Here is a 12,364-nt window from a genome sequence, read left to right as displayed (position 1 = left end):
AAAATGTAAACGGCTGTTTCTCAGGAACCATTAAAGATATTTGGATTCTGTTTTTTTTTATCTGAAAGTTTATTGAAAGCCTTTTCAAATGAATATACAACGAACTTTATATGCAGCTTTTGGGGTGTGCTATGAATGAAATTCTAAAAAATTAGCCCCCTTTTGGACCCCCAAAATCTCGAAAAAGCCACCCTAAAAAATTTTCAAAATTTCAGGGCAATTAACAGCAATACCTCAAGTTGAACATATATAAATTTCACAGGGTGTATATGCCTGGTTGTAATTTTACACAACATTTTAATAAGCACATTGACAAGCTGAAAATTTAAACACAATCGTAATATTGAAGGAGACAAACCTTATTTCATCAGGCTATTATTGGTAAACAATATACAAATCATAAGAGTCCATAACCAAATAATTCATGTAATTGGTATATATCATGATATTGCTGATCATATTCAACATTTATTATTTATAGAACATACTAGAAGTCATTTGTTTTTCATGTTCACATGTTCATTTGTTTCTTTTCGTTTGAGACAAATTGCTGTTAATTCCTTGAGTTTTGAGTCATTAGGAAGATGTTTACAAGTGGAAAAGCAGTGTTTTCTGAGAAAAGAATAAAGTGACCTGGTTTGAGAACAGGCATAAAAAATGTGTATATCAAAGCAAGAGTTGGAAGTTCAGACAACTTGAACATATGTTCATGCAGGGTCGTTACACAGTTAAGCACCTTGCTACACGGCACAATTTATCAGCAAAGCATATTAAGTGCATTCAGACTGCAGAAGAATTTCAGACTGTTGTTCAGACACATACATCAGGTGTTACACTGATTTACATTCCATCTGCAGAGATTCAAACATTCCGTGATATGAAACACAAAGAGTGGGAACATGTGCAGGCAGTGCGAATGATTCATAAAAATCATGTGTGGCATGCAGAGGGAACTGGAAATGATATTGTAGTTTCCATTGCAAGAACTGCCCAGAATGAGAAACAAGAAGTGAATGTTACTATTGGAAACAGCTCACATGTTATGCAGTATTGTAAAATTCACGACATCAAAGTGAGAACGTTTTTGGCTGTTATGTATGATGACTGCTGGTGGTTTGAAGAAGCAACTAAAGTGTACTTCGAGATGCAGGAAGTGCATGTAAATTTCATGCTGCCACGTGGACCTGCAAAGGGCTATAATTTTCCTGATAGAATTAGGCAACAAGAACATCAGTACGTGATATCTTTGCAAAATATTCTGCAAGTTCTTTCTCCACCACACCCCCTTGGACAATCTGGAAGACTGCATGCCATCTCTAATACTGAAACTGCCTGTGTAGAAAAAGCTTTCATGAACAGAACTAACATATGCAATGCCGGTACTGGGAGTTCACATCGCATAGCTTGCATAAAAAATGTCTTACGTTTAAGTTTTCAGCTTGTCAATGTGCTTATTAAAATGTTGTGTAAAATTACAACCAGGCATATACACCCCGTGAAATTTATATATGTTCAACTTGAGGTATTGCTGTTAATTGCCCTGAAATTTTGAAAATTTTTTAGGGTGGCTTTTTCGAGATTTTGGGGGTCCAAAAGGGGGCTAATTTTTTAAAATTTCATTCATAGCACACCCCAAAAGCTGCATATAAAGTTCGTTGTATATGCATTTGAAAAGGCTTTCAATAAACTTTCAGATAAAAAAAACAGAATCCAAATATCTTTAATGGTTCCTGAGAAACAGCCGTTTACATTTTTTGGCACCAAAACTTGTGAAAATTTGGCCCCAAACTTTGAAGCGGCCTAAGACGGCCAAAATTTTTTTTATTGCGAAACAAAAAAATATGTGTCTTATAATTTTGTATCTAGAATAATATATTTCAGTTTCATGGATATCTGTGACATCACCCTGACACCCCCTGCCTGTCTGCATTTGGAATAGGCCGCATAGCAAACATCCAATTTATGAAATTTCATATGATCAAATACCGGTAAGGAATATTTCATTAACAAGTTATGAAAATATTCAATTATATTTACAAAATTGGGAGAATTATAGATTCATATACACAGATGCATCAAAAAATAAAGAAGAAGTAGGATGTGCTTTTATTGACTCTTCAAATGGAAATATTAAAAAGTTTAGACTACCTGGAGAGTGTTCTATTTTCTCGGCAGAAGCATATGGAATATATCGTGCATTGATGTACATTAATAATATTCCAGATAAAAGGATATTAATATTAACAGATGCTAAAAGTGTTTTGTACAGTGTGCAATCTTCATATAAAAAGTTATATAAGGCATCAGCATTGGTACTTTACATAATAAGATTGTATGTTAAGTTAACTACAGAGGGAAGGACAATTCATTTTGCATATATACCAGCACATTCAGGGTTTCATTATAATGAACTGGCAGATAAAAATGCTAAAGAAGCAAGACTTATGGATCACAGAACGAATATATTATTATCATATACAGATATGTTACCAAGTGTTAAAAACAAAATTCAACAAGATTGGGAGATATGGGTCAAACAAAAATTTACATATATGGGTCATTCATATAAAAATGTACTAAATTTAAACAATAAGACTCCGTGGTTTTATACATTTAATATACCCAGAAAGTTTTTAGTTTTAATACTAAGATTGAGATCAGGTCACATACGTTTAAATCACCATTTATATAAAATTAATTTAGTAAATTCACCTATGTGCAAGTGCAATCTAGATCAGGAAGATGCTCATCATGTTATATTTCAATGTCCACTTTATACCACTCAAAGGGAGATGTTATTCAAGAATCTAATAAAGAAAGGAATACCTCTTCCAACTTCTTTATCCTGTTTAATATCGTCACCAGATGTAACAATTGTATTTATCATTTGTAGATTTTTTCATGATATTAATATAGACATATGAAAATTGTAAATATTCAAAATGTGTAACTTGATATAGTCACCAGATATAACAATTGTATTTATTATCAATTTTAAATTTGTATGATAATGATGTAGATAAATTATGTATAAGAAAACTGTATATATTCAAAATTTGTAATTTGTGTAACAGTGTCATGCATGACATATTTTTAGGACACTTGGTGTAGAGCTGGTATAACAGCTAAAACCAATAAAGTATGTATGTATATGTATGTCCCGCTCACTCCTAATAATAATAATGTAGTCTAGGGCTGCTCTACCACCTAACCCTTGTCAATATAATGTTACATATTTGATAATTTGCGTATAGAGCAGTAAGCTACATGTAAATTGAAAATGGATACACAAAAAATGTGGAAATTTTTATCAAAAAATGGTCCGTATTGGTAGAATGTAGAGAGTATGAGTCAATTTTGTTGAAACTTTAGTCATTTTATCAAATTCATCCAATTTATTCACTGAATAAATGATTAGACGAAATGTGTTGGCCTGAGCGGCCAAATTTCGTTGCCCACCTCAAACCTAGTCAAGAAGTTAGTTCTTCTTTAGTTCTCGATAGTTCACGAAAAATTTTCGTTAGTTCTCAAAATTTATCCAATTTATTCGCCGATCAAAAAATGGAAGTAATTTGAAATTTCCCACTTTTGACACGGAATTTTTGCACAAAAAATTGTCCATATTGCCAGACTGTAGAGAGAGTGGGTTAGTTTTGGGAGAATTTTCGTCATTTTATTAAATGTATCCAATTTATTCACTGAATAAATGATTAGGCGAAATGTGTTGGTCCGAGCTGCCAAATTTCGTTGCCCACCTCAAACCTAGTCAGGACGTTAGTTCTTCGTTAGTTCTCATAAATCATTCGTTAGTTCCGAAAATACATAGAAACTGTTATTGAAATAAATGGGTCGAGACAACTTTACAATTTTTCTACCCATATTCAACTTCGAACCGAAAACCATCCAGATCGATGATTTTCGTTAGTTCCCGTTAGTTCTCAAAATTTATCAAATTTATTGGACGAACAAATAACGGAGGCAATTTGCAGTTTTCCAATTTTCACACGAAATTTTTATCAAAAAAATTGTCCATTAATAGAATGTAGAGAGTATGAGTCAATTTTGTTGAAACTTTAGTCATTTTATCAAATTCATCTAATTTATTCACTGAATAAATGAGTAGGCGAAATGTGTTGGCCTGAGCGGCCAAATTTCGTTGCCCACCTGAAACCTAGTCAGGACGTTAGTTCTCGCTAGTTCACGTAAAATTTTCATTAGTTCTCAAAATTTATCCAATTTATTCGCCGATCAAAATATGGAAGCAATTTGAAATTTCCCAATTTTCACACCGATTTTTTCACAAAAAAAATTTCCATATTGGCAGACTGTAGAGAGTATGAGTCAATTTTGTTGAAACTTTAGTCATTTTATCAAATTCATCTAATTTATTCACTGAATAAATGAGTAGGCGAAATGTGTTGGCCTGAGCGGCCAAATTTCGTTGCCCACCTAAACCTAGTCAGGACGTTAGTTCTTCGTTAGTTCTCGATAGTTCTCATAAAATGTTGTTTAGTTCCAAAAATACATAGAAACTATTAAGGAAATAAATGGGTCCGACCAACTTCACAATTCTTCGATCCATATTCAACTTCGAACCGAAAACCATCCAAATCGATTGATTTTAGTTAGTTCCCATTAGTTCTCATAAAATTTTCGTTATTCTCAAAATTTATCCAATTTCCTCGCCGAACATATTTTTTTTTAGTTCTTAGCAGTAGTCCAAGAAATATATGTATATGTAGTTTCCCTATTTTTGGCAGTCGAGTTTGACAATGCAGCGGTTCTAAACAATATAGCCCTGTTTTTTTAGTAGTACTTAGGTAATTTTGACACATGTATCCATTGTATTCATGAGATAAATGGGTTGTCAAAATTTAGAGTTTGAGGTGGTCGGAGAAAACCTTTTCTCTTTAAGGGGGCGGAGGTTTTTCCCGCGACTTTCTTGTTTCGCCTTTTCTTCCCCGCAAAGTGTTTCATATTAATTAAAATAGATTATTTGGCCTCAATTTTCTAGTTCCACATCTTTGATCTATATCACTAATGTAAAAAGCACATTTATACCTAAATTTAAAATACAGCTTTCGAATTAGAATTGATAGGTACATAAGAAGTTGTGGCCGCGGTGGTTCAGTTGTCGGCGTCCGTGGCGGAGTGGTTAGCATATAGCGCTACGACGCCAGGGGTCCGGGGTTCGAATCCCGGCTCGGACATGGATGTTTGTGATTGTCTGTCCTGAAAAGTCCTGAAATTGATATTTAAATGGAATGATATGAGTGAATGAAGTGTGATGGGTGAAGCTTCCGCTTAGGGGCCTTGCTTTATATATATATATAAAGTCGGTAACGCGTCTGACTACCATGCTAAAGGTCCTTGGTTCGATCCCCGGCCGGTTCAAATGCAGGAACTTTTCTAACGTTGGAAGCGGCCCCCTAGGCCGCCCAGCTTCGAATGACATAGGTACCTGGGGGACGAAGGCGGTCAGGGGCGTGATGCTGATCACATCACCCCCACTCACGATGAAGAAAGTGTGGGGCAATAACCTCACACCCCCTTTACTCCTTCATGGCGTGGTGCTAAGCACAGGAGAGCACTTTACCTTTTTTATAAGCAGTTGTTGGGAAAAGATTGGCTTTCTTGAATGGATGTATTTCCAAGGTTTATCATCATATTTCAGTAAGCTTATTACATCTACCATAACACTCACATAACTAACGTATTTTTTTTAAATATATTTTGTAAATAGAATCTAATACTACAAAATTCATCTCTTGAACTTGCCATATGAACATTCATATGAAGGAAGAGAAAAAGAAAGAAGAACATATTTCTACATCTTTCGATAAACTTATCAAAGGTATACCGTCAAACAACAGTTTGTTTCTTAAATTATCCAAAATAGAAAATTTACTATGAATCCTTTTTACATTTGTACCTTAAGATATTTCTATTCTGTCTTTCAAGTGTTTCATGTATAATTTAACTTAATGGCTACTTAATCTGGTCATGGAGCAAGTCCTGTTGCATTTCGGCAATCTAATGTAGTTGTTCTGAACCGTTGTGAGACCAAAGAACGATAACTTAAATTTATTCTAGTCGTTGCCCTACCAATATCTATCTATCTATCTATATATATATATCCTTTCTATTCAAAAAATATTATACAAATGATATTAACCCTTTAAATTAAATATTAATAAATATATTATGGCATACGTTAAATTTCGAGGCTTCATAGCAAATATAAATTTGGGTTTAAAATAATTGTCAGCCACTGAACATAAGTTTTTCTCTTGGCTCGGTACCGGGTCACAGTCCGGCAGTTGAGTGCTCGGTAACCCTAAAACTGAATCAGAAACAGAAATAGATTGGCCACAAACGGCAAAAATGTCCACTTAAAATAAAGGAAGAAAAAACTGGCTTTCCTAAGGCTGTTACATTTAATAAGTAAAAATCCGGGACGTTCTTCACAGGAAGTTTGTTGTGTAGCAAGAGAAGAAGGCTTGGGGGGGGGGGGGTCCTAGATCCGACAAAGTAGAATGTATGTACAGTCCAATTAGCATAATCTCTAAACTTTCTAATAAACAGAAATTCACTTTGGAACTTACACTTAATTTTGGGTGTCATAATGAACTTGCCCCCGATCTTTTGTGACATTTTGCGCCGCACTATGTCGTCTTAATGCTAAGTCTTGTCTACCTACGAAATATGTCGTCCGCACCCCCGCCCCGAGGTTTGACATCCTAATGATGCCACTGGAATTAACTTACACCACAAACAGATCTCTGCTCCACATTTTTGCAACTCAGCAACTGTTGTATTTTTGAGAGGAAGCTTTTCAATGTGAAGTTTGTTTTGTGAAATAACCATTTGAAAAATTGTTCACACATTTAAATAGAAATAATTTTCATGAAAGTATAGTCTTAATTATTTATGCTTTCCCACCCCACTCAGGGTTATTTGTGCTTCCCCAAGGGACTTTTCAGGACACTGGGATTAAATTATACCTTTCCGGGACAGTTCTGGAAAATCCGGGACGTATAGCAATACTTAACCTTCCTTCTGTAAAATTGTGTTTGTTTATGCCAAGATATGCTAATTGGGATTGGACCTACGGCTGAAAATAGAACCTTGATTACTGTGCCATTACTTTATGCCATCAGGGAGGCTCATTCTTTTGTTATAGATATATATTTCTTATACTACATAATATTAAATAAAAAAATCCGGCAATTTTTCAACAACAGTACTCAAAATTATAAGATACATTGGGCTCTAAATTTCCATTGCAGTAGCATACTGATCGTAAGTATTACATTGGGTATATTATTTCCTTAATAGTTTCTATGTATTTTCGGAACTAACGAAAATGTTTTGAACACTATAATGAACTAACGAAGAACTAACGTCCTGACTAGTTTTTTTCTGGGCCTTCCCGATGGCGCAGTGGTAGCGTCGTCGCCTTGTAATCAAGGGGTCTCGAGTTCGATACCTGGAGGAAGCACATAGTGATTCGGATCGTAGGCCCAGTCCCGATTAGTCTTACTGTACATAAAGTGGACTTGAAAACACCAAATCAATCAATAAATCAATCTGGTTTGCAAAAGCCCTATTGAAAGTTTATAAGATGGTTTCAACACAGAAGTATCAGCTATGAAGTGGTGTGATCAGCACCAAGCTCGAAGACAAATGTCCTTCAGAGAGTGGTAACGTCTCTGATTGCTAGGTAGCGAAATTAGGAAAATGTTTGAAGTGTGGGGGGTTTATACTATTAGAGAATTCTTCCACGGGAAAGTAAATTCATAGAGTTATGGGAGGGGGAGGGGAGGTGGAATCCGAAACAGTACTTCTTGCGCACAATGTTGTAGACTGGGGTGTATGAAGACAATGACCCAGAAGTATAGATTAAGTCCACAAGTAACGGTGTAGTGAAGATAATCAAGATGGGGATTCCCTTAGCAAGGAATAAAAGACTCTATAGCAATGGAGGCGTATAAATAGAGGGCCAGAGGAGACCAGGGGACCATTCTTTCGACTGGGGGCAAGCAAGTAAAACTAAAGGAAATATCTAAAAAAAAACGTTGCAATCTATATTGTAAATGAAGATAAAGCAAGCATTCTAATGTAGGAAACGTTTTCTCATCAGGTGTTTCGTTTGACAACCCTATCTGGGAAGATTGTTAACAAAATAAGTTAATCATTATTTATACATTATCATACAATCAAGATGTATGTCTGAATACGTTGCACATTAAAGTAATTCTGATGGAGGCGAATTTTTCATGTATCTAGCATACATACATGTATACCATACACCTCTTTCATCTCTGAGAGGATATCTTTGTCTGTCGATTCTCCCGCACAGAGTTTTCTTCTACCAGCAAATTGCCTCATCAGGGTTAGGATTGATGGAGTTATGAATGGGCGGATGGTATTGTTTCACCTTACTGCCTCATCTGAAACAGAATGTACAATTATTGCTTCACCCTGTTCTCCCGTCTGAAACAGAATGTATAGCAGATAGTATTGTTTCACATTGCTGCCTAGTCTAGTCTGAAACAGAATGTGCTGAAGAAACGATTGTTCTACCTTGTTGCCTCGTCTGAAACTGAACGTACGTACAGAAGATATTATTTAAGCTTATTTCTTCATCTGAAACAGAACGCAATAGACAATGTTGTTTCATCTTGTAGTTTTGTCTGAAACAAAATGCATAGAAGATATTATTTTATCTTGTTGCCTCGTCTGAAACTGAACGCTTAGGAGATATTTTATCACCTTGCTGCCTTGTCTGAAGCAAAACGTACAATAACCGATCATTTCCACGAGAACGTGACTCCGTAAAACAACGTATTTGGCCAAACTCATTCCTTCTCTTTCATCTGTCGCTACGACATGAAGGAAATCCTCGTTTCGCAACACGCATCCTTTTAGACAGTTTTCTCAGAATACTTTCATATTTCATATTTCCATTTGCAACGAATCCCAGCAAATGGAAAAAGGAGGGCTTCTCAGATGCTTTTTTCATAAGCCGATTTTCTTAATCTTTGCAGAGTTTTCTTGTTCTACAGAGAACGGACGACCCAAAACCGAAGGAAAGTAAGCAGCTGTTAATATTTTATAGAGAAAACATGTTTCCTTGAAATGTTGTGGGGTACTTTACAAGTCTTTTCAGTCTTGACTCGCATGTATGGAGTTTGTGGTAGTGTTGTTTGTCTCCCTATGTCCACAATTTCAGTTTTATTCTTATTTTACGTCAGTTGTTCTGTCACTCTTAGCTACCGCGATTAGAATGAGTGATGATTAGACGGTGGAGCGCTTTCAACTGAATACCTATGGGCACGTTGTTTGCTTTCCCATGAAAGCGCTGGAAACTTTGACTGGTGGCCACATAGAAAGCCGGATAGAAGCGAAATTTGCAGATGGCTTCCTGTGATGAAATATATTGTCTGTGACTGAGGTTGGACTGTTTCTGGTGGAGAATACAGAACCGAAAATCCCGTGTAGAAAGATGACGCTAATGCATGAAATTGGTCGACAAAAATTTGGAGAATACCATAATCTTTTCCCACAGATAAAAATGGACAAACAATTAGCATTAAGATTAGTACAGGGTGTTTTAAAAAGTAACTGAACATGTATTTGTTGCTCAAATATAAAATAAAGTTTAGAAAATGTTAAATTAATGCAAAATTAAATAAAGTAAAGTAACTTACGGTATCTTATGTTCATGTTTTACAGTAGACGGTGAGTGATAACCGGCTTGCCATGCGCCATCCAGGTACGTGCTTGGAACATTATTTCCGAACTTGCGGGACAGGACGGAATGGTGGGCCTTGACTGGAATCCGTAGCAACCGGGTTCCAGGACCAGTTCCATAAACCTGCACCACCAAATAAAACTATCCTTTCGTGGATGGAAATGTTCCGTCAAACAGGGTCCGTGGATAAAGGACATTCCGGATTAGTGGATAAAACTTTATATAGCTATACGATATTGACCAACAAGTGATTTAAATTAATTAAATCATTATTGTGGATTGAAAATATATTTATACTAGTAGTACAACCTTTGGTTTGAGTACTGAGTTTCAGTTACATTTTTTTAAACACACTGTACTTCAAATTACAGTTCCAAGATAGGAGTTTCTCCTCTGACGTAAACTGACGCTATCGGTGAACCTTACCACCATAGAAACTTGAGCATGAACATTTACCTCATAGCATTACGTGCAGACTTATGAGCAATACTTAAAAAGTAATGAAAACAATTCTAAAAAGCGATTGGTTCTGTCTCCTATAGGGTAGCGTGGTCTTGCTATGTGGTCGATATGTAGTTGTCACACTCACATAAATGAACCACCACTGATCACCTACAAACAAGAATACTAAATAAACAATACAAAAGAATCTAAAGGTTAAATTAGGCTATACAAAACAGCAATTTTGGCTGGATGTGAACAGGGTCCCTTACAATAGTTACATGAACACAAATTAAGAATTAGCCGACCTTCGTGGCGGAGTGGTTATCACGGCGTGCTACGACACCAGGGGCCCTAAGTTCGAATCCCAGTCTGGTCATGGGTGTTCTTTGTGAGTGTCCTTTCATAAATTTTATCATATCATCACTCATTCTCATCTTCGCGATTAGCCAAAATTGACAGAGAAACGTAGTAAAATAAACCCAATCAACAATATTTTGACAATAAATGCATAGAGTAATTTAAATTTTAGGTTAGGTTGTTAAAGAAGATATTTAGACATAAAAGCAGTGCATGTGCCAAACTTTCTGGTGTGGGTGCGCTGTTATGGCTGTCGAAGATTTGGGAGGGCAGACCACATCTTCAAATAAAAATATAATTCGATATTAACATTGTAATTACGTGATCTATGCAAGAATTTATTATTCAATAATATTACAGTAAGAAGTTAGGTCTGATTACATTTCAGAATATGTAGCAATGACTTTCAAAATTATAAACTAATTGACATTATAATGTGTTATAAGGAAATTATATGAAAAAAATACAAAAACAGAATTCATGAGAAACATATTATAACAATATTTATCATTATCTATTCATTTTTAATTAATTTTTATCACGAACTTTTAATGTTACATTTCACAAGGTGGTCTAGCCTGATTTTTGTGTGGGCCAAGGCCCACCCTGACCCACCCTTTGGCGTCGTCCCTGCCTAAAAGAGATGAAACAATAGATGAGTGATACTGAAGTAAACCCTGTACCAGCTAACTGTAGAGCAGACGAACGAGAACAAGTCTCTGTGCAAGAAGTGATGCAAGACGGCTCCACCAATGAACAGTGAGAGAAACGGGATTGCGTAATGGGCGACTGGATTTACCCGATTTCCCTGCTTCGGTCTGGAGCGTTGCAAACTTTTGAAAACGATAATACCGTACGCACATGGTAAACGGACTGTATTTTTGTGTCCAAGTCCGTTCGCTTGGTTTTAGAATTTCTTAGGGAAATATTAGGGATAAAACAGCAAGTGTAAATTTTGACAAGCCGTATATTCAGCGTACAGACTAGGGTCTGGACTGTACGTCCCAACATGCCGTGAAATACGGTTGACAACGGTGCGCTTTCGCAACTCGATTTCCCTCCTCCTTCTCTGCCGGTATGGCATGGGACAGGGTATAGAAGTTTACATGGTGCTTGTTGGGAAACCTGATGGTAAGAGACCTGCAGAAATATCAAGGCGACAATAGAATGACAATATTAAAAAAGACCTGAAGAAGGAAATTGGTAAGGATGACAAACAGTGAAATAATCTTGCTCAAGATGAGGACAAACGTAAGACCTACGTTGCAGTGGGAATCAACCTTAGGTTCAGAAATCCATAAAGCACACAAATATCCAGGAGATATTTAATGGATATCTTCTAGACATTTGATCCGAAGTTCTCGATATCCAGAGGATATCCATTAATATCCAGTAGATATACATTGGATATCCCATGAATATCCAAGTCTCCGTTTAGGGGACATCCAAAGAATATCCAGGAAGGATATGTTTTGGACATTCTGTGGATTGTTTTTGACATGCTTTGGACACTATATGGATCACTTTTGGATATTTTTCGAACATCAGAGCTACTTGGATCACGTCAAAGAGATTTTTGCCTTTTCTTTTATTGTAGATAATGATGTATTCTGGACTAGAATTAGACTTTATTGGACTGGATTTTAACCAGGTATTTTCCACACATATTTTCGTTACGAAAAGAACATTCCTAGACTAGATTTATGCGTATCAAGATTTCGTGTACAAATAATATGTGTGCGCGAGATCACGCACGAGAGGAGTGCATGCTATAAACATATTTTGTTTATAACATGCACACCTATC

The sequence above is a fragment of the Lepisma saccharinum genome, chromosome 3 (assembly GCF_977018435.1).
Source record: "Lepisma saccharinum chromosome 3, izLepSacc3.1, whole genome shotgun sequence".
Classification (NCBI taxonomy): domain Eukaryota; kingdom Metazoa; phylum Arthropoda; class Insecta; order Zygentoma; family Lepismatidae; genus Lepisma; species Lepisma saccharinum.
The sequence above is the reverse complement of the archived record's forward strand: the minus strand, read 5'-3'. Positions refer to the sequence as shown.